The 24,407-nt window shown below is 40.7% G+C and overlaps 1 long non-coding RNA gene across 1 annotated transcript in view; it reads right to left on the reverse strand.

Moving 5' to 3' along the window:
- Positions 1-920: 920 nt before the first annotated feature.
- The window catches only part of LOC112644804 (uncharacterized), a 49,590-nt gene continuing 26,103 nt past the window's right edge, over positions 921-24,407 (reverse strand). The window contains exons 2-3 of the long non-coding RNA XR_003126771.3: positions 15,720-15,851; positions 921-10,627 (exon numbers count right to left, since the gene is read on the reverse strand). This is a non-coding gene — a long non-coding RNA (uncharacterized LOC112644804). The remainder of the gene's footprint in view (positions 10,628-15,719; positions 15,852-24,407) is intronic.

A 24,407-nucleotide genomic window follows, 5' to 3' on the forward strand; every position in this document is an offset into this window, starting at 1 on the left:
AATCTCTTTTGAACAAGGAGAGGAGGCTGAGAACATTTATGGGGATCTGAACAGAAGTCATCCAGAGTAGTTGGTGGGAATTTAGATCAGTGGTCCCAAACCCTGATTGCTCAATGCAATCACCTGGGGAGCTTTTATAAACTCCTGGAGGGAGGCCCAGGCGTGTGTGTGGTTAAAAAAAATAAATAAAAACGGTCCTGAGGATTCTAATGGGCAACCAAGATAGAAAATCACAGATTTAGGGAAGTCATGGAAGTCATGGAATACGAAGCCATGGACCTCACGTGGAGGGTAAGAAGCAATGTGAGAATTCTGCATCCACAGGTCCACTGAATACATCTGCAGAGTAGGCCAGGAATGTTATGGAATTCAAGAAGAGGAGACATCATTTTCTTCCATTGCTTCATTCATGTTTCATTACCATGACTATCTTATCTGATAAAGCACAGACCCTACAAACCTCAACGGAGGAAAGATAATTAGATGATTATATACTTGGACAAGCACCTCTAGCCCCAAACTATTACTTGTAAGGTGTTGTGATCAGAAAGGTGCAATTAGTCACCACTTCATATCAAGTGAAACAAGTCAATCAACATGGGGGTAAGGTGGGTGGGGACCAGTGGAGAATGTTTACTGTTTGATCTCCATGATAACACAGAAAGATGGAAAAGAAAGAAAGGAAAGGAAAGGAAAGGAAAGGAAAGGAAAGGAAAGGAAAGGAAAGGAAAGGAAAGAAAGAAAGAAAGAAAGAAAGAAAGAAAGAAAGAAAGAAAGAAAGAAGAAAGAAAGAAGAAAAGAAAAAAAGAAAAGAAAAGAAAAGAAAAGAAAAGAAAAGAAAAGAAAAGAAAGAAAAGAAAAGAAAAGAAAAGATGGATTCCACCGAGCAATTACAATAATGCAGGCCCAGGCAGAAAATCTAGTTTTTACAGCCACAAAGTTGCTGTTTATTTCCCCAAGCTACTTGTCTTTCCCCTATTAAGAAATATATCTTTCATTTTTATAGCACCTTCATGAATATTCATTTATCCTTAACTGTCTTAGAAAGCATTCCAACATTTTTAAGAAGTGTCTGCTACCAAGAGAGGCATGTTGGCATCTGTACTGCTGATATATTAGGAATTTTTCTAAGGCACTGAATAATGAATTCAACTTTTCCTCTGCTAGCCCTGAGTTCTCATGTAAGTCCTGTCAGTAACTGCTGACTTGTAAGGCACCATGAGAGCAAAAAAATTCACATAGCGCTGATCCTTCCAGTTGATATTCATGAAAGCCTGAAATAATCTGTCAGATGATAGAGCCAAATTCCTAGGGAGCCTGCTGTCCCAGGGGCCTTCTCTTCCCGTGGAGCAGGAAAAGGGGGTCAGTCCAAAACAACTCACCAAGGGCAGGTGCAATGATGGGGCTGGTTGAAACTGAGAGGTGCTGTCATGGTAAAAGGCAGAGCCCCACAAAAGCTGCGTTCTTGAGAGTCTAAGATAGCCCAAGGGGTCAGCTGATTGGTCTGATAGAAGTGGCAAAGCACTGACCCATTATACCTGATAAATTACAGTGTGGGGGTTGTCTCCTTCAGCCAGAGGCATCACTCAAGCACATGTTTTGTGTTGGCTATGGATAAGGCACTCAATGGGTTTCAGTCGTATACAAGGTCCTCACCTAAGATGCAATCATCACTAGAACTGGTGGAGGAAAAGGGTACTCTCACTTATTAATGACGAGCTCACTATCTTGCATGCAGAATTCATTCATTCATTCAGCAGCCTTGTTCTGAGAACAGTGTTAAACCCTAAGAAGAATGTTCTTTCCTTCCTTCATCCTTCCTCCCTTCCTTCATTCTTCCTTCATTCCTTCCACAAATAGTAAGAAGTACTTACTATGTCTTAAGTGTTAGGGTAAAAATGGTGAACTAAATTTAAGTGATAGATTGTGGCTCAGGAATTCCTAACCTGGGGTCCATGGACTGTCCTAGAATCTATAGATAGACTTCAGGGAGACAGTGAACTCAGATGGGAAAAAAATTACATTTTGATTTTCATAATCTCTAACTGAAATTTACTGTTTGATTCATCATGCATGTAGGCAACAAACCAGAGCAGTACTAAAAGTACCCATGCCTCTATCATCAACAAAATGACAGACATTTTTATCTCACATTACAGTTTTCAGAGACAGCTCAAAAAACCAATTATGCTTGTCACTACTTAGAAAAGTTTGGTCAGTTTTGTTATTACATGTGTTAATGAAGATGCACATGTAACTATATTACAAATTTACATTTTAACATTTTGATGATTCTACTTCAGTATAGTCAATTTCCTTTGCAATTCTATGTAGTTTACTTTATGCAATCAAACATATTATTTGAGAAGGGATCCAAAGGCTTCACCAGACACCAAAGCAACCTTGACACAAAGGTACAAAATGGTCACGAATCCTTGCCCTACCAAGAGAGAGACAGGCCTTGAGGAAATAATCCCACCAATATGTAGTTACAAAGTGTTAAGAGTGCTAAAAAAAAGAAAAAAGTCTAGGTATGTGAGATTCCAAAAAGAAGACATAATCCCCCAGTATCTAGTCTAATGGGATCTACCAAGATTCTGCTCCCATCTCTCCTGTGCCAGGCCTTGGTGGGCACTGGGGATAGAGTGGCTATGCCTACCAATCTAGTGGGAGAAGTCAGAGCCAACCACACATAAGGAAATACGTAACCAAGATGACTTCAGTTAGAGATCAGAGCCTGAAGAAGATAACCCAGGGTAAAGAGTCAAAGAATGAATGACTGCTAGGAGGTATTGTGGGACACCTAGGGGGTCAGGGGGGCTCTTTCTGAGGAGGTGCCATTCATACTGAGACTTGGAGGAAGAGTCTGACTGATAGATAAGACAAAGGCCCGGAGACAGACACAGACAAACTTTCAGTTCCCTTGAATCCAAAGATCCAGTCCTCTTAATGTAATTGTTTCCCCTCTATGCCCGAACTTTGAGACTTGTGAAACTAATCATGGGTGTCAGGAGAGGAAATTGGAGGCTGTCTAAGGATCAGGTGGCCACAAGTGGCCAGAGGCAGCAGCCAGGATATGAATCAAGGGCCCTAGTATCTGCCATGTACAGACCCTCCATGTGTGCTGCATCCTGAAATAGGCAATTTCAGGGCAATCCTGAGCCTTTCCTAGACCAGCTCATCACTATTTGCCTTTCAGACAATAAGCTGCTATTATCAGAGGTCCCTCCTCATTCCTAGAGAGGATCCATAAATATTTAACAGCTGATATCACGGACCACAGACCCCTGATTTCAGAGACCGACAGCGGTGAAATGACCTCTCCACCGGAGGGATGAGGGAATGGAAGCGATTTGCCTTGAAGCTGCATCTCATTCTTGTCTTCCAAAGTTCCCTCATGAGTGCAAGAGTTCTAGTCAAACCACCTTTTCCCAGGTAGACCCAGGGAAAGTACTCATCCACCCCATGCCTTTGATCTTGAGGAGAATCACTCTTTCCTAAGAAAAAATGACACCAAAGCTCTGATCTAAGACATCACTTACTAGCTTCTTAAAATCAACAAAAATCCTACCCGGTGGCTATTAAACAAGATCATATGATGAATTTACTTAAAAAAAAAAACAATAATTTCTACAGCATATCACAAATTACCAAACATTCAGCGCAGTGCCCTATAATGCGAGTTTGGCTGAATTATTGCATTAATGCCATAAAGGCACATAGAACCACTTTTATGGACAAGTGGACTAATTGCTTCTATCAGACGATCTTTGCTGACACTTCTAAACTTTCAGTTGCCTTATTCTTGTTCACAGCATCCTACCACACACACTTAACATGTCAGAAGGAAATCACTGAAGGTTTAACATCTCTTATAAAATGTTACTAATCACTTTCCTGTGCAGTCTATATCCATCTACACTTGGTCCATGGTCAGATGTGAGACAGGGCTAATGGTCAGACAACAGAGCTCTCCCACTGCAAAATGGTGCATAATTAAAGAAAAATTAAATTCTGTCTCTTGCACTCCACTTAAATGAAGACAGATAAGTGGATTAGCAAATGTTTGACATATTTGACAAAATCAATAAATAGTTGAGGCGAAAAGGTTTTGGGAGAATGTTCAGTAATAAGAAAATGCACAATATCCCCGGATTTCTAGTCAATCATCCATAGAAGAGTTTTTCCTTCTATTTAGAAAGAAGCCTGGGGTAGCAAAGCCCTGAACTTGAACTCCGTTAGTGAAGGCTCTACCACTGGTTCTCTATGTGAACCTGAGCAGGTGTGACCATGTACTATTTTGTCTTTCTGGGCCTCTGTTTCCATATCTGTAAAATTCCTGGGTAGAAAAGATATTTCTAAGACCTCTTGCAGCTCTAAAACTCTATAAATCTCTGCCCTCTAACTGAATAGGTCCACATACACTAGGCAGTCAATTTCTAATGGGCACATGATCCTAGCAAGTATCTTCAAATTTCCAACATGGTCTATTAGAGGAGGCACCATCACCATAGCAATTGTATGGGATATTTAGACATTTGCTGAGTTTTTCTTTTTTTAATTAGAGATTTATCAATGAAAAGAATATGCCAAACATTATATATTTTTATCTTTTCCATGCCATTTGACCTCAGCCTCTTTGGGGTGATTTGTACCATTTCTGATGGAACATGTCTTAAGAATGGAGTCCCTGCTGACCCTGAGGAAAACAAAGAAAGAAGCAATACTTTCCACCTATATTCTAGGTAGCCTCAACCTGTGAAAGCTGGTTGTTCTTCATTAATTCATTAATTGTTCTTCATTAATTCTTTTTAAAGCGTTTCCAGATCAAAGGAATTTGGGCAGTGCTCCATATTTTTCCTCTCCTGAAGATTTACAATGTATATTAGCATATTAAAAAGTCTGAGAAGTCCTGCGGTAAAAAATTCCCGCCTACCTTTGTTCAACTCAGAGTTTTCCAAATTCATTTTACCTGCAACTCTCTTTTCCATAACATGTACCAGTGTTACATGGACACATTAGAAATTAGGCTGGAATACAGATCAGAGACCCAGGGAGAAAGAGCTCAATTAGGAAACGGGGATGCCCATATGTAATGGCCTAACCTGTGGCCTACAAAAGATGTGTCTACCCAAACCTCAGAATGTGACCTTATTTGGAAAAAGGGTCATTGCAGATGAATTAAGTTTAGGATCTTGAGATGAGATCATCCGAGATTAGTTCAGCCACTAAATCCACTGAAGACTGTCCTTGTAAGAGATAGAAAAGGACAGGCAGAGACACACGGAGAAGGCCACATGAAAAATAGGCAGTGATCAGAGCCATGCTGCAATGGCCAAGGAAGCCTACGGCCACCAGGAGATAGAAGAGGCAGGCAGGAATTCTCCCTAGAGCCTTGGTTCTGTTGACACCTCAATTCAGACTTCTGGCCTCCAGGATGATTAGAGTATAAGATTCTGGAGCTCCTGGGTGGCTCAGTCAGTTAGGCCTCTGCCTTCAGCTCAGAATATGATCCTGGGTCCTGGGATTGAGACTCCCTGCTGTGCAGGGAGTCCGCTTCTCCCTCTCCCTCTGCTTCTCCCCGCAACTCATTCTCTCTTAAATAAATAAAATCCTAAAAAAAAAAAAAAGAGTGTAAATTTCTGCTCTGTTAACTCCCCTAATTCATGGTGATTTGTTATAGTCCTGGGAAAATAATACATCACCCTTACCTTCCTCTGTCACAACCTCCTAGCTAAGTCAGTTAGCACAAATTGATACTTCTGATCATCATTTTCTTAATCTAAGTGAGGAAAGAATACCTACTCTGTAATCTAAGGTATTCTTGAATCTTGAAAGAAAAAATGGACACAAAGATGCCCTTTAAATAGTTCATGGATGTGAACGCAGTGCAAGGGTTAGGACTTCCAGGAGAGATAGGACATGAAATCACAGAGCACTGATGGTTATTCCTTCAAATGTTCATGTGTTCATTCAATATATACTGATCCAGGCCCTGTCATAGGCATTAGAGATAACAGAAGTGAACAAAATATAGCAAATCCTTGCCCTTGTAGAACTCACATAGTCATTGAGGGAGTTAGAACATGAACACACAGGTTAACCCATTTACTATTTCAGAGGTGACAGGAGGTATCTTGGCTTCTGACACAGCCTATATCCCTTAATTTCAGGTCACCACTAATTTCATGTACCTGATAGTTTCTGCCACAAAGATGACACTGGAGATATTTATCTTTGATAACAAAATAAGCAGGTATCAAACATCAAGATGACCCAGTAACTCCACTGCTAGGAAGATACCAAGAGATATGAAAATACAGGTCCATGCAGAACTGAAAAGAAGTCTTTAAACAAAACTCACATGCAAATGTTCATAGCAGCATTATTTACAATAGCCAAAAGGGGGAAGCGACCCAAGTATCCATGGACAGATGAATGGATAAACAAAATGTGATTAGCCATATCATAAAATATTATTCAGCCAAGGAATTGAAGAATTAATACATTCTCCCAGTGTCACTAAATTATTCATATTTAGGATCTTCTCCAGGTGGAAAAAGTGTGTGGGAGGTGCTGATTCCACCACCACCTTGCTATTATCAAGCATGTTATCCCTTGTCATCTTGGTGATGAAGAAAATGTTTTAGAAGTAGGTAGAGGTGATGGTTGCACACATTACAAATGTACTAAATGCCACTAAATGATATACTTTAAAATGGTTAATTTGGGGCACCTGGGTGGCTCAGTCAGTTAAGCGTCTGCCTTTGGCTCAGGTCATGATGTCAGGGGTACTGGGATAGAGCCCCCACATCGGGCTCCCTGTTCAGCAAAGAGCCAGCTTCTCCCTCTTCACTAATCCTGCTTGTGCTCACTCTATCAAATAAATAAATAAAATCTTAAAAAAAAATGGTTAATTTTATGTGTGAATTTCACCTAAAAAAAAAAAAAAAGGTGCCAGTGTGGCTCTTATATGTTGCTATCTGGAAGGGGTGGGAGGGGCAGGAACATCTCAGGGCTCACATCACAAGTGTGAAATCCATGATTGCTCAAGTTCAAAGCCAGAGCCTTGCCAACAGGGAAATAGGAGACAGGCTCTTACTTAAAGGTCACCCACTATAGGATTTGGGAGGCTCATAGCTTGTGGTGCAGGGAGGGGGCAGGGGCGGACCATGAAGTATCCGTGACACAAAACAAAGATAGAAAGTCTGGCCAGGAGTTAAAGAGGATCCATGGAGGGTGGGGTCACACACAAGGCCCCAGACCTTGAAGTAGCTTTCCGAGTGTGGGGCAGGGAGAGCTCGTGGTAGCCAGTGACTCCACCCTTCTTATCCCGGCACTGTGCTTCATTTCTGAGATCTCTCCTCCCACCTCAGTAAAGAGTTTTGCATGCACATTGCAACAGCATGTTAGGGGAAGGACATGATTTGGATTTTTTTTTTAAGATTTTATTTATTTATTCATGAGACACATAGAGGGAGACAGAGGCAGAGACAGAGGCAGAGGGAGAAGCAGGTTCCATGCTGGCAGCCCAATGTGGGACTTTATCCTGGGACCCCACGATCACAACCTGAGCCAAAGGTAGAGCTGAGCCAGTCAAGCTTCCCATGATTTGACTTAATCACTGCTGTAGCAAATTACCACAAACTTAATGACAAACAATATAAATTTATTATTTATAGTTCTGTAGGAGAAAAGTCTGATGTGTGTCTCACTAGGCTAGAACCAGGGCTTTGGCAGGGCTGTGCTCCCTCCAAAGGCTCTAGGGCAGGGCCCATTCCTTGCCTTTTCTAGCTTTAGAGGCAGCTTACACCCTTTGGCTTGCTCTCTTCACCTTCCAAGTCAGCAATCAAGCCACTCCAACACCCATCTATCATCCTATCTCCGTTTCTGGTTCTCTGTCTCCCTCTCCCATCTTTATTTATTTTTTTTTAAGATTTTATTTATTTACTCATAGAGACACACACGGAGAGAGAGAGAGAGAGAGAGAGAGAGAGAGAGAGAGAGAGAGAGAGGCAGAGACACAGGCAAGAGAGAGAAGCAGGCTCCATGCAGGGAACCTGATGTGGAACTCCATCCCAGGTCTCCAGGATCACACCCCGGGCTGCAGGTGGCACTAAACCGCTGTGCCACCAGGGCTGCCCCCTCTCCCATCTTTAAAGACACTCCTGATTACATTGGGCCCACTTAGGTAATCTAGGATTATCTCCCCAACTAGAGGGCCTTAATCTAATCACAGCTGCAAAATTCCTTCTGCCATGTAAAGTAGCATATTGACAGTCTCCAGAGATTAGGACAGGGACATCTTCAGGGGCCTTCTGCCTACCACAAAGTGGTGGGGAAGGAGACATCTGCTCTACAGAATCATTGATGACCATTTAGCAGAGAGAAAGAGACCCACAAGTTGAGGGCACAAGAGAAGAACTAAGTAAATAAGCTGAAACTTTTTGATTATTCCAAATGAGCAAAAGCTACCCTAATAAACAGAAAAGGAGTAGCCCAATAGTATGTGATTATAAGAATAAGAATTAATATTTGAAGCATTTACTTGGTGCCAGCATCACACACACACACACACACACACACACACACACACACACATTGTATGTAGTATGTAAGTCACATTTTATAAATGAGAAAAGAGAGGTTATTAGAGATTAAGAGAAATTACCTGAACTCTCAATCTCACAGCTAGTAAGTGCTGCACATGGCATTTGAATCTAGTTCTGATGTGGGAGCTGAGCTAACCACCGTCACAGGAAAGCAGGTGACCTGCTGCATACCCTCGTACCAAGCCTTAGCTGATAGTTGATCCTTCATCAATGCAATAGTCCAGTACGGATATTTGGTGGGCAGTCTTTCCTGGTGTGATTCTGGAGCCCAAGCAACTTCTACCTGTGTCTCTGCCAGCTGCTAGATCTCAGGGTCTCCTGCCCCCAGAGGCAGACAGGAAAATAAGTGTTAAAGACAGTTTGCCTATTTTTTAAGCACCTCCTCCCAGAAGGGACGCATCTCCTCTATTCACATCCCATTGGCAGAAGCTGGTCATACGAGCCCACCTCGATGGTAGAGGCAGAGAAACCTTGCCTCTAGTAGGACAACTACTTTCCAGAAATAACTCTACACTTTGGACAGGAAGCATAAATGTGATGAACAGCAAACCATATCCAAAATGACAGTACTGACACATGAATGAGTGAGTGACTACATGAATGAGTAAATGAGTAAATGAAGACATCTTGCTTCTCATGTCCTCCTAACAAAAATTAAGGATACTCTCTCTATGAAGCTGCTCTCCGTGGCAGGGGAGGAACAACTAAATCACCTAAACAATAAAGGCAGATCAGGTTTGCTAAGGTCTCTGGAATTATCAAAACAACATCAAAACATTCCATCTTTCCTAAGGACAGTGTTGAGAGACCTCTAGCTGTCCACATGTAGATAGAACAGGATCCCCAGTGTTTCACCAGACACTTAGATGACCGAGTGTAAGACTAGAAGATTCCAACCATGTCAACATTAGCTGTAATCAGTATGTTCTGGAAAACAGCATGCAAACAGAACCGTGACATGAGGCCTCTGCGGGAGTGTCATTAATATAAAGGGGCTCCTTTCTTCCTCTTTTTCTCTTCCTCCAGGCTGGAGATTGGGGAGCCATCCTGGATCACGAAGTAGTTCCTTGGGTTTGGTGGAGAAACAAGTGAGGGTAAAGCTGGTTCCCTGCCGAGCACGGGGTTACCCAACCAGTCTTGGGCTGCTGGACTCCAGATTGGGTTTATGTGAGAGAGAGAAACTTCTGTAATGTTGAAGCCACTGTTGTCTTCCATTTTTCTGTTACTCACAGACAGTCCTAATCCTGACTAATGCACACAGGACTCCGTCTCTCTTTATCAAAGAGTATCATTATGCAAAACACGCCACTGACCACCACACCAGCCTCCACCACAACTATTTCTATGCATCAAAGGATCTGCCTGGAAACCTCACTTTCATCACTGGCATTTCTGCCTTCCTACCTCACCTCAGCTGGTGTCTGTGATGGCAGGGCCTGCTAGGCAAGACTTGACAAACAGGAGTAAATGAAGGGTTTTCTCACAGGCCTTGCCCACAAGTTGCCTTGCTGTCAAGCCTGTTTTATGCTGAGTGACTCTGGTGGGTTGGGTTAAAAGTGCAATGGCAGAAATGCTTCCAAACAGCTGTCATCTTCCTGGAAATTGTAGCTTCCTGTTACCCTTGTAAACCTCCAGGGACAGAAGTTCAAAAGTGATCCACTTCCTACTGACACTTTTACAGTGAGATCTGCCTTCCCTAATCCTTCTGCTAAGGACTGGGCCTGCTAACCCAGATAACCTGTAGTCCTGGGGCAGAAGCTGCCTGAGGCAGGGCTTCTGCTGAGGCACAGTGTTGATATTTCTGTGGAAAGCTCTGTTTGTCAGTGAGGAACTCAAAATCAGTTTTGAATCCCAAAGATTTAGGACACACACTGGGGCATTGCTTCCAGTTCCTGGCTCCAAGGAAGGTCCCACTGAGATCGATGCTGGCTTTTTCTCCTTGGAACCATGGTTTGCAATATTTCTTTGACCATGAACCCTTAGACCAAGAGATGAATCTTGTGAACCACCTCCTCCTAGAAAAGAAGCACACATGTTCATGCAATGCACAACTTGGCCCATAACTCCCTAAGGCTCTCGGATCCCTGACACCCATCCATGAGTCTGGAGTCCCCAGGTTAAGAAGGCTTATGTTGAACTCCAGAGAAGATTTAGAAATATCTTAAGTCATCTAGTTTCTTCTTTGAGATAGAGTCCTCACTACCACTCTGAAACAGAGTAGCCCAAATTCATTCTAGAGGCTTCAATTGTCTACTGGCTTTACTATTACTTATGACCAATAGTGAGAAAAACATGGCACACTCCCTCCCTGCTCCCAGCTCCAAGGTCCTGTAACTGAAATTTAACTCCCAAGTAACTCTTCTTTCCTGACTTACACAAGGAACCCACACACAGCCAGATTGGACTATGTACAGTTTCCCAAACATGCTGAGGTGCCTTCTTCTGAACTCTGCCCTTGTTCAGATCATTTCCTACCCCTAGCTCTTCGCTGATCACTATCTGTCAGAATGCCATAACTTCTCCATAAAGCTTTTCTTGAACCCCACCTTTGTGCAGTCAGCCTGAGATTGAATATCTATTACAGCCTATATCACCTTTCATAGTGGATTATTTGGGCTTCTGTACACCCAAATATCTGAATTCTTGAGGTCTATGATCAGAATGATTAGGTTTCAATTCTGGCTCTGGCTCGTTCTTGCTGTGTAGCCTGTGTACACTTCCTAATCTTTCCATGCTTCAGTTTCCTTGTTGACAAAATGGACATAATAACAGTTTCCACTTCACAGGCTTAAATGAAATTTAAAATTCTTAGCATGGTGCCTGGCACATGGAAAGCATTTGATAAGGAGTATTTTTATTCTAGTGGATTGTACACTTCTGTCCCCATCCCCTATCATTAAGCTGTTAAGTAGTTGAAGGGAGAGCCTGGGTCTTAGTCATCACTTTATACCTCATAGAACCTTACCAAGAAAAACTTTGGACATAGTAAATAATCAATAGATGCTATATGAATGAAAATGAATCATCCATAAAGATTTTATCTAAGAACTTCAAACAGCATCATTGTCATCTGTATTTCAGGAATAGATGGGTGGGGGACAGACAGTGAGATGGATGCTAATTTGAGATGACACATCATTCTGGGTCTTGAAAAAACATTCTGATTACAACTCTGTCCTAACCCCAGAAATTTTATTCCATCATGAAAGATAGGCCAAGAATTCCCATCTTCTCCAATTATGACTTTTTTTTTCAACTCCTGTTTAATTGGACAGATATTCATTTAGCAACCATTGGGTGTCAGGTTTTGTGATGAGGGCTGGAGATCAAAATGTCTTTCTGGAGTACCTATGAACCAGCTGCCCTGGCACTGAAACTCAAGCCCAGGATTCAGGTCATGCTCACATTTTTATATTCTGTGAGTTTGAAGCCTAATAGCAAGGTCAAATGGCAACCGGCCTGCAGGATTTACCTGTCTTGTGACAAGAGATGCATTCTTAAGTCAAATTACAGAATAGCACACCATACTTCATTATATAACCATTCTAATAATATGTATAGAATATTTACTATATCACTTCTGACCACCCAGCCCACTGAGCTGATCCAAATAGGCTCCTTGTACACAGAAATGCTAGACATGATGTAACAAATTTATTTTTCACATAGCCAAGTTTGATAAGAAAAAATCCTCCGGTGCCAAGAATGGCACAAAATCAAGTCAGAGAAATAAATATGAGCTTATTCCAGGAAGAGGTCAGAGGAGTTTCAGATAGAGTTGTAGGCCCTCTAGGGCAAGGGAGATAGATATCTAAAGCCTACAAAAAAAATAATAATAAATTAAAATAAATTGTAGGTTTAACCCTAAGAGAGGAAAAGAATGAAACTGAACTCCTTCATAAACACATCATCTGCCTGAGGTTCTAAGGGGGGTATGAAAAGTCACCTAAGAAAGTCAAAACTTCGGGATCCCTGGGTGGCGCAGCGGTTTGGCGCCTGCCTTTGGCCCAGGGCGTGATCCTGGAGACCCAGGATCGAATCCCACGTCAGGCTCCCGGTGCATGGAGCCTACTTCTCCCTCTGCCTATGTCTCTGCCTCTCTCTCTCTCTCTCTGTGACTATCATAAATAAATAAAATTTAAAAAAAGAAAAAAGAAAATCAAAACTTCGAGTCTACACCACACATAGGTTTAGGGCTTTAACTTATAAAACTTCTGTGATGTAGAACCTCTAGCTGGTAATTTAACATAGTCTAGGGTTACTCAATGCCTCCTAGAATCCAGCTAAAGCCAAGGCAAGATATACCTGTAAAAACGCTCTCAAAGGCCATCTCCTCCTGGTTGTTGCAAAGGCACTTTGAATTCCATGTGGATCATCCCTGCTCACCAAATCTGACTGCTCACCAAATTATTTACATATAATATCACTTCCCATTGGGGCACACATGTCCGGAAGTCATCCTTGATGTCCTACACCAATCTGTCACTAAGGCTCATTGACTTTACTCTGTAAATATCTATCAGATCTGTCCACCTCTCCATTTCCAATACCCCATCCTAGTCCAAACCATGGCCATCTCTCCCCAGTCCCCTAACTGGTTTACCCTGCACCAACTCTATCAGCCATCTTCTAGGACAAAAATAAGTCTGGAAGTGAAAATTTCATAGGATTTGACCTGCTATTTCTTCCCATCTGATTTCCACACTACAGAGTGATTTACCTTTCCATAAAACCCCCTGCTAAAATTTTCCAAGGCTTTACCAGTGCTTTTAAGATAAAGATAAAACTCCTAAGCACAGCACACAGTGCTATTTGATCCACCTTCCTCTCCAGCCACATACCCCCCACTCTTCTTTATTCCCTCTGTACCTGACCCACTGGATTTTTTCTTCCCTGTCCTTTCCTTGTTTCTTGTCCCCACAGAACTTTTACACATGTTATTTCCACAGCCTAGAATATTCTTCAAACCTCTCTCCAATCATACAACTCCTTATCCTGCAGATCTCGAGAGCCTTGTCTGACCTTTCCACTTTCATCAAAGGCTTCATCACATGGTCTCTTAATGTGAAGGTCATCTTCATAGCAGTTGTACCAGTGAAAATTTTACATTTATCTGTGTGGATTATTTGATATGTCTATCTCCCCCATTAGAACTTTAAGTCTGATGAGAATAGGGACAGAGTCTATTATCACTGACCACTAAGTCTCCAACCCAATACCAGGCATAGGGTAGGTGTTTAGTGGGTTTGGAGGGTACATAAAACATTTAAAGCTATGGAATGGAAGAGTGAAAAGACTAGATGCAGGGTGACCAAGGTAGAAAGAGATGTAATGGTCCTGCAGAAGAAAGTGAAAACCTAAAACTAAGACCCATTCTTCATGCATCTCCTTGGCTAATTTTCTGAACAGTCCACTTTTTGCTTTAGGCATTTTATAAATAAGGAAGCTAGATATATCAAATGACTTGCCTGAAGTCACATAATGGTAGATCTATGATGTCTATCTAGGTTATCCTCATCCACTCTTCTTTTTTATTTAACAAAATTGAAATAAGCAGAGACAGTAAGGAGACCTGGAGTGAGAACCAGGAACTCTAATGTCTACAGGAACCAGGCAGGCAAAGACTGAGGTACAACAGAGTTAAGATAAGAAAGAGGGAAAAAAAAAAAAAAAAAAAGATAAGAAAGAGGGTTGGGGGATGCCTGGGTGGTTCAGCTGTTGAATGTCTGCCTTCGGCTCAGGGCATGATCCCAGAGTCCTGGGATCAAGTCCTGCATTGGGCTCCCCACAGGGAGCCTGCTTCTCCCTCTGCCTGTGTCTGCCTCTCTCTCTGTGTCTCTCATGAATAAATAAAATCTTTTTAAAAAGGAAAGAAAGAGTGTTGGTAACCACATCCAGTTAGAAGGGACATCCGATTTAATTCCAGCTCTGAATTATTGTTGGTGGATGGGAACATGGGCCCTCAATATTTTTCGGCTGTCCTAACTTTTAAGAGAAATTTAGACCTGGACTTTTGTATGAAGTCACTCTAATTTTAAGACACTATGCAGATCAAACAGAACATATCTGTAGGAAGAATGTGGGCTGCTGATGCCAGTTTGCAATCCTCAGCCTAGATGGAGGGGGGGAGCAGGAGGAAAGATGCAGGGTTATCACTACAGACTTCTGTTGCATGGAAAACGGGGTAGGGCCCTCATAAATAATCTTAGCAATAGTTATCCAACTTGGACTTTGATGGTTCCATGAAACTAAGACGTCAGGATCAGTTAATCTGTAACTGGCTTTATTGTTCCAAGAGCACTATGTTCTGTTAAAGCAAAGAAACAAAGCCTGCAGGAGATTAACATCTTCATTCTCCCCCAGGAAGGCAATGGGGCAAGAAACCCAAATGGCCGTTGTGGGAGAATGTATAGATTACCAACTAGGTTGTTCGACTTCCAAACAAAATACAGGCCAAAGATAAGCTGTCAATGGCCCTCAACTTAATTCAAATTTCCGTTGAGACATTGTAGTCACTTTCAATATCCCAGAGTTCCTAGGAAAGTTTATCTTTATCTCAGAGTTCCTTTTTTCCCCTAGCGTTTTCCCTGAAGAAATAAAAGCATGTCACACACTGCTCTTCCAAGAAAAGAAGCAGTGATCAAGCCAGGATATTCCTTAGTTCCAGTTCCTCTAACTCAGGAGAAGCCAGGCACATAGAAGGGCTTCCCAGATTTTCCCAGTTTGACCTCTCTCGCTTGACCACCAGCCAAGTACATGCCTCAGCAATCCCTGGGATATTTTTTCCTAAGCTGTTTATTTACTAGATTAAATCAGTAGCTTCTCAGCTGCCGTCATGATAGTTAGTTTGTGGAGCATGTTGCTGAGTTGAGATCCTAGAATGTCTCTCATACTCACCTGTAATTTTTAAAAGGCATCAGAAGCCAGTAAAAGAACTCAGCAACAATCTCCCCACATTCCTGGGTCATGGGAAGAGGAACCATTTGACTGCTCTCTGGGATAGTTAGAGTGTTTATGTCGCTCTCACGTTAGTGAGACTAGGCCAACTACTGGAACAAACAACCCAGAAGTCTTGATGCATTAACAGAATAAAAAATTGTTTCTTACTTCCATCACAGGTCAGTTCAGATTAGTGGTGTCGGGCCAAACTGTTCTGCTCCAAGTAGTCAATCAGGGACTTAGGATCTTTCCATCATGTGGTCCCACCATCCTCTTAGCCCAAGGGATGGCAATATTTTTCTGCAAAGGGCCATATAGCAAATATTTTAGGCTTGGTTGGCCATATGATCTGTGTCACAACTATTCAACTCTACCATTGTGGCACAAAAGCAGCTATGGGCAATATACATACATACAATGTACATCAATGGGCATGGCTATGTCACCATAAAACTCCATGTACAAAAATAGGCAGTAGGCTGTTTTTGTTTGTTTTTTTTTTTTACTGCAAAGAAAATTTATTTTACATATTGCTAGCCATGAATTTTTGTCATTAGTTCTTACATAAATACCACCTACTGCCACCATCCAAACGGCAGAACCATTTTATGTCCACATTTCACTCTGTATTTATAAAAAGAATTTACATGACTTACATAAATGTAACTATCAGTGATGTTTGCTAGTGTTACTCTAGGACCTTGTCTGTCTGTCTGTCTGTCTCTCTCTCTACATTCAGAGATGGATAGAGAAAGAGCAAGTTCCAGCAAAGAACCACATGTAAAATTAATGTCTCTCCCCATATAACTGTCATGAGGATTACATTACAGTGTCTGCAAAATGCTTAGTAAAGGTCACTATTTAGGAGTTGCTCAATAAATGCCATCATTTTAAAAATAAAGAATAAAGTACCTTTGATATTTACAGGAGTAAGTGGTCATATTTAATTGAGGGGACTCAGGAAATATTACAGTTGATTCTCAAAGGTAGGATAGGATTCTAACAAACAGAAGTGGGGGAGCAACTTGACCAAATGTATTAGCAGTTGGAAAGCAATGTAGGGTTAGTGAGTGCATATGGCTCAGTTGGCTGTAATACAGGGTCATGAAGAGGACCTGTAAGACATAAATCTGGGAAGTAAATAGGCTTTGAATACCATGTAAAGATCGAATGTTTGGTGGCAATCAAAAGCCACTGAAAATTATTAGGAAGTATACACATAAGTCTTGTGTTCCAAAAATCTGTTTGTAAATTTATTGTTTGAAACACAGACTATATTTTCTAACATAGTAAAGGCAACGTCCCTTTCCCTTCTCTGGGTCTCCTGACCCTTGTCACAAGAGCCTCAAAAAGCATCCTCTTTATTTAAAAAAAAAATTATTTATTTATTTATTTATAAAAGATGCGGGGAGAGAGCACAAGCAGTGGGGGGTGGAAAAGGCAGGAGGAGAGGCAGAAGCAGGCTCCTCTCTGAGCAGGAAGCTTGATGCTGGGCTGATCCCAGGACACTGTGATCATGACGTGAGCCAAGGCAAATGCTTAACCAACTGAGCACCACCCAAATACCCCTAAAAAAGTCCTTCAATATTAGTTTTATATGATCCTGCATCCACCTAGTATTTAAAGACAGATTTGCCATGCCACTGAAAAGGCTCTTTTATTTTTAAATCTCAGCAAAGAAGGCTGACACAATAGCCTGTAACAAAAATCTCCCCCCAGACTTTCTGTGGATTGTAGCTATTTTAAGGATATTCAGTGCAAATGTGAATACTTGGAAGAAAAAAAAACTATAAAAAAATCTATTTGTGACTCACAACGCTCGTGCTGAATTTTTCTTAAAGATTTTATTTATTTATTTGACAGAGACAGTGAGAAGGAGAGAGAGAGAGAGAGAGAGAGAGAGAGAGAGAGAAAGTACAAGCAAGGGGAGTAGCAGGCAGAGAGAAGCAGGCTCTCAGCTAAGCAGGGAGCCTGACACGGGGACTCCATCCCCGAATGCCAAGATCATGACCTGAGCTGAAGGCAGATGTTTCACTGACTGAGCCACTACAGGCGCCCCAATATTTTTTTCTACTATAGAAAAAGCCTTAGGTATTTGATATATCCTTGAACTCAACAATGCTCCTTCTAGGAATTAAGGTATAAATATACATACAGCTATGAGGAGGTCATCAAAGCATTGTTTAAAAATTTGGAAATAACCATAGAACATTGTTTACTCTATATTACAGGAAACTATGCAAGGAAAATGGTGTTATTGAAAAATATCAAAGGGACATTTTTGTATATATTTAGAAGTTGGTTTCAAATTAATATAAACAGTCTGATGTCATGTTAATAGGAAATATAATCAAAATTATAACATCATAATGTTCACATTCTTCCTCCGTACACCTCCAGAGCAAATTCAGTCTTTGTCTGCTCAGGTTCCCAACACCACTGCTGCCATGATACCCAAGCTACCTTTATGGTCTCCATCAATGACATCTTACCTCAAGCAAAGAGTTCTGTTTTTCTCAGATAAATTCTTTGAGTTTTGTAATGTGTAATCAGAATAATGCAGAGAGATGAACTGAAGAGGGAGTTAAGGAGAAGGAGGGCCATCTAGAAGGACAACACATCTACATAATAAAGTGCTACAATAAAGAGAAAAGGTGAGGAAGAAGAAGAGTTTTCTAGGGGATATGGAATAGCACAGGGTCCGAGGAAATGGGATGGAAGAAACAGAGCTGTGAGACCGCACTAGAGAAATGTATTTCAACCCTTTCATGGTTTTGCAGAAGCAGCAATAAAAAATTTGAGTTCTGTGAATACAGGTTTTGCTAGCTAGACCAAAGCTGCATGAGGGGCTTAGATTTATTAGGGTTATATTTATATGCATATCCAGGAAAAAGACCACAGGTGTATACCCATGAAGACGTTAGTATGATTTGGATGAGGCTGTTTTATTCTTTCCACATATCTATATTGCCCAAATCTTCTAGCTCTGGGGGTATGCATGTAATCTTTTTCATTTAATCCTCAAGTACCTCCATGAAGTAGATTTCGTGATGACAACTAGTTTACAAATGAGGAAGCTGGAGCAGAGAGAAAGACCAGTCATATAACTAGTATTTAAGGAGTGAGGGACTCCTCTGAGTCCCTGATTCCAGGGACTGCAATCTGATTCCAGAATCAGGGCCCCAAACACTGATACTAACTAAATGGCTTCTTATTCTTCTTTATTTTATAAATTTATTTTCAAATGAAATATTTTCATTCTATTATGAAGTATAATAATGAAACAAAAATAACCGATGCTCAGGTACCCAGCACACCACCCTACTAAATATTAATATTTTGCCATATTTTCTTTAGATAATGTTTAAAGAGAAAAAATTATAGATACAACTAGTATGGTTTTGGGGGGGATTATTTATTTATTTGAGAGAAGTCTCCTCTCTCATAAAATGAATTTCCCATTCATGAGTTAGAAGCAACAACAAAGACACAATGAAAATGCAGTGTTCTTAAAGAATCTTAAGGTTCTTGCAAGGAATAAGAAAGAAGAAGAAAGAAGAAAGAAGAAAGAAGAAAGAAGAACTCATTTTTTACACACACAGGGGTGGGGCTGGGAGTGGCAGAGGATAAGGGAGAGCATCAAGCAGATGGTCCTGCTGAGTTTTGAACCCACATTGGGCTTGATCTCATGACCCTGAGATCATGACCTGAGACAAAACCAAGAGTCACTCAACCAACTAAGCCACCCAGGCATCCCCAATATGCTTCTTTAGTAATGAAGACTGTATCACTAAAAGCAACGAAAGGCTGGATAACAGACTGTATTTGTCCATGTCGCAGAAAAGTCCCTCTCCCCATAATCAACAAGAGAAAAATCTGAGAATATGAAGATGGATATTCATTTTCCTAAGGAGGGGGGAATGAGCCAAAGAGATTGTGAGATGGTGGCAACGTGAAACATTTTTTATGCTGACTCCTGTCCTATTTCAGAAGCAACAGCTTACCTGAAATTTGGTGTTTATCATTTCAAGTTTTATATAATCCTACTGCATATATAGATCTTCATTAAACATGTAGCATTGTCTGGCCTGCTTTTAAGAATTATATACATGGGGTCATAACACACCATCAAAATGTAACACAATGGTCAATGCCAGTCCTCTCAACTTCAATGTATCAGCCCTTCCACACACTTTGATTTTTTTATCCCTCTGTCTCACTGTGCTGCATTCCAAGTGAATTTCTCACACTGTCTTCCAATTCATTAATTCTCCCTACAAGTATGAAATTTTATATTCCAAAGACTTTCATTGTGTCTGTTTTCCAGGATTTCTATCTAATGCATACTTTTTCATTTCAGATTTCATTTGTTTCATTGTTACATTTGTTCTGTAATTTATTTTTTCAATAAAATTTATGCCTTCCTTCTTCTCCTTGAATGCCTTAAACATGCATAGTTTATAGTCTTTGTCAGATAAACACATTAAACAAATTAATAAATTAGTTTCATTCCCTAATGAATTCATGTCTTTCTTACTATTAGATTCTTTCATACGTTTGTAGTCATTACATTACAGGCTTGTTTTAAGATTTTATTTTCAAGTAATCTCTACAGCCAACATGGGGCTTGAACTCACAATCCCAAGATCTGGAGTCACATGCTTTACTGACTGAGCCAGACAAGCACCCCTGTAGGTTTGTTTTAAATTGAAAAGATTGTTTTTTCATTTTCCTTTTATCCCTCTTTGCTGTCCACCCCTCATTCCAGGAGTTTGGAAGCTGCCTCCATTTGGTGCCCCAGACTCCAATCCAGAGCACAGCCTCATAAGGACAGGTTGGAGAAGCCCTGGGGTGACAACTGGGATATGGCCAATCAAGCTGCTGAGTCAGCAGAAGTTTGGTTCCATTGCTGGTCAAAGCATTAGGCCCATGTCCTCTTTCCTCCCAAATCATGTGTGTTCCAGGATGCATGGGATCTAAGCATTCATTGGTAGCAATTTTTCCTCCAATCTTCTTTTATGAGATATTAAGTCCCATTCCAAGACCTGGTTTCAAGTAACAATCCTGTGTCCAGTCCTTCAACTCCTGTGAGGCATTTTCAAGTCGCTGTTACCCAAGAGAGTCAAAATCCTGCTACTACTGCCTGCTTCCAGACCCAGCAAAGTTGTAACTCCAGCCTCACTCACCACATACATTGTTTGTCCATTTCTGATACACAGAGATATTTATCTTGTGTTTTCAGTCCATTTCTATTTTAAGATGAACATTTAAAATTTCTAAAATTTGATGATTTTAATCTATAAGAACTGTAATCACAGAAGGCTCAATTTAATATTCTTTATTTCTTTTTTTTATATTTTATCTGTTGCATCAGCATTTTGGAGCAGAAGAGGTGTGTCAAAATATGAATTTACTCTTCCAATTTGACCAGAAGTCTCCTCTCTCATAAAATGAATTTCCCATTCATGAGTTAAAAGCAACAACAAAGACACAATGAAAATGCAGTGTTCTTAAGGAATCTTAAGGTTCTTGCCAGGAATAAGGAAGAAGAAGAAAGAAGAAAAAGAAGAAGGAGGAGGAGGAGAAGGAAGGGGAGGAGGAAGGGGAGAAGAGGGGGATGGGGAGGGGGAGGGCAGCATCTGGCTGGCTCAGTCAGTAAAGCATGTAACTCTTGATTTCAGGGTCTTGAGTTCGAGCCCCACTTTGGGCATGGAGCCCTACTTTTCAAAAAAAATAAATATAAAAATAAAAAAACAAGTGGCACCCTATTAAAGACACTAAATTGGAGGTATCAATGACAGAGAAGAAAATAACCAGGATTGAAAAGGAGGATAAGCTGGGATTAAGGGAATCAAGAGGACATTCTTAGAGAAAACACTTGTGAAACATGTTTCTGGAGGCCAGTTCAGGAAGTGAATGTGAGGTCCAGGGAAAGGAATAATATACTTACGTGTCAAGTGATTGCAAAGAAAGCAGATTTGACCTAAACTCTGGATTGCCCTGGGAATTCTGTCAGAAAGGTCTTGGTTTTCCCAAGGAAAAGGAACTAGCTTAGCGAGTCTAGATTCAAAGAACTAGGCTCAAAGAAGACAGAATTATGTTACTTCTTCTGAGATAGACATTACAATTCCACTGTGTGTCCCTGCCTAGTGTCTCGCTGCAGAGCGGTTCTATACCAAACTTCTCCACAACACAATCAAGGAGACTTGACTTCCTATAGCTGTGTGAGGCACTAGTGATTTGCCACAGAGGAGGAGGGTTGGGAAGGATTAAAGAATAGGACTATGGCCAAGAGAAATTTGATCTGATGGTTGATCCCTAGAGCAATGAGGAGGAGAAGCGATGGGAGCTGATTATTTGAGATGCAATCTTGGGTTTTTCATTCAGCTCATTTGCCGTTTCCTCAATCAGCATCTGAAGCCTACAAAAGCTTTTCTGCAAAATAATATAGACTGTTTAATTCACAAAAGCATAATTATTCTGTTTCACATACACAATAATAAAGAAACCTAAGCAATGTTCTCCCATCAGAAGTGATATGGAATCATGTTCTAATCTTCCCCTGTATCCTTTCAATCTGGATTAGCATCATGATCTTAATTGTCTTCCAGTTCACACACTTTTCTTGAAAGCATAGGAATGATAAGCTCTGAGCTCTGGTCTTTCTGTTGTATGTGAATCATTAAGCCAGACTTCTAGTGATTCCATCGTATAGCAGTCTCATTTCCAGTAACTTCACATTCACCTGTATGAAACAAAACATCTGGTTGCTGGACATGACTTCACAAGTGTGGTATTCCCATTATCTTGCTGGTTATTGTGAAGACAGCAGGTCAATGCCTCACTAGAAGTCCAGCTTCCTTTCCCTTCAGAGGACCATGTAAGAAGAGCCAAAGCCCCTGGTATATATGGAACCAGTGATATCTGCATTCCCTGCAGATATACCCTTTCACTTTAACTAGTCCTGGATTTCCTGCCTCTGAGGATTGTAAACTGTTTTCAGACTTTTTTTTATAAAAAATCTTTTTTTTTTCTGTTTTCAGACTTGATTACAAAATCGTTTCAAAGATTTTATGCTTGAATAAATTATCTTTAAAAAGGGAGTAAAAATCTTATGAGCTCAGTTTCAGTTCCTTTTTCCCCAAGACGCAAAAATATAAAACACATGAAGTTAAAAAAAAAAAAAAGATAAAGGTACAATTTTTTGTTTATCATATGGGAACTGCCCCACTGCCTTGGAATTACACCTTATATATTTTATCTCATATATGCTAATTGGTTGCATTTCATTATTTTACTCATGCTGCACCAACCCTGGGAAATATCAGAAAAGAGAAATCCAAGCATAACATTGCTGCATAGCAAAGGAAGGAAGGGCACAGGATTTCTTTCTTGGCCTCTCGGGACCTCAGTTTACTCATCTCTTTAATTGAGAACACAGTTTTATCTCATAGAGGCCATTAAGAAAGCACATGAAATCTGTGAAAACTGTATAAGACCAGAGCATTTTTATCATTGTTTTAATGAAAAAAGCATCATAGCATGATGGAGCAGGAAATTAACTAGTCTGGATTTAAGAAATGAAGAAACTGAGCACCAGAACTAAATGACCTACTGATCAGCATACACCACACTAGTGGCAACTTAATTCTGGATGCAGGTAACTGAGTCCTTTTGCAGATACTCTCCTTAATACAAGGGCCACACAGACAAAGAGAGAGGGGAACTAGGTGCCAAATGAGGAATCAGGGGAGAGTATTGGGAACTGTGATGAGCTGGAAATGCATATGCCCTGTCCAGGAAGAATACCTATTATTTATCTCCAGGCAATTTTCACCATATCAGAGTATGGGCCCAGGATTGCTAGATCTTCTCTCTTCCTTTTTTTTTTAGAGAGACCAGAAATACAGATTTTTGATACGTGAAGACTCCCAATTTTTAAATCTGCAAGCAGCAAAATAAAAAATAAACAAGTGGGACTATATGAAACTAAAATGCTACTGCACAGCAAAAGAAAACACCACCAAAGTGAAAATTTTTTAAACTTTAAACATTTCAATTTTTAAAATAATGTTGTATAGGCCAAACAACACACTGGAGAGTAAAAATTAGCCTATGGTTTACCAATGTGTGACCACTGGTCTGCAGGGAAATGTTCAAGTTCTTTCTCACGGTATCAAAGGCCCTGCATGATCTGTCCCCTGCTTCCTTCTCCAGCTCACTCTCCTATCTGTCCTTGCCTGTACTTGGGTTCCAGCTGCAGTAAACAGTTTGCTTACTGCAATAACACACCTACTGACTCTTCAAACATACCCACTGATTGTCACTCTGCTGCTCCTGCCCCTTGCCCCTTGCCCCTTATGCCTGCAATGCATCACTCTCCTAACTCATATATTTATTTTACAATGTCTCAACTCTTATTTCCACCAGGAAATTATCCCTGAGCAGTTTCCCCACAACACTACCAAAATGTTCATCCATTATGTTCTTACAATATTTTGCACATCTGATTGTATTTACCTCATAGTACTGTAAGTACTTGTTTTATGTCTGTTGTTCCAACCAGAATCTTGGCGAATATTGAATTTAAATTGGACTCTTCATTCTTACTCAAAAGTGGGCCAGTGATCTCCCTTCCTCAACCTTACTCTCCTTCTATCCTAGTCATTGACCCTAAGTACTATTGAGCTGCTGGAAGAGATTGAAATTTTCTCAACAGTGGATAACTTCATAGAGGACATCTTCCTCTACCTCTTCTTTTGATGGGAGATTATGGGATGCAGTCAATCTCCTGAACACAGCCCTCTGTTCAGCACCTAAGAAAAACCTATACAATGTCATGGTCCTTCTTTATTT

Source organism: Canis lupus, chromosome 1 (assembly GCF_003254725.2).
Source record: "Canis lupus dingo isolate Sandy chromosome 1, ASM325472v2, whole genome shotgun sequence".
In the NCBI taxonomy this organism is placed as follows: domain Eukaryota; kingdom Metazoa; phylum Chordata; class Mammalia; order Carnivora; family Canidae; genus Canis; species Canis lupus.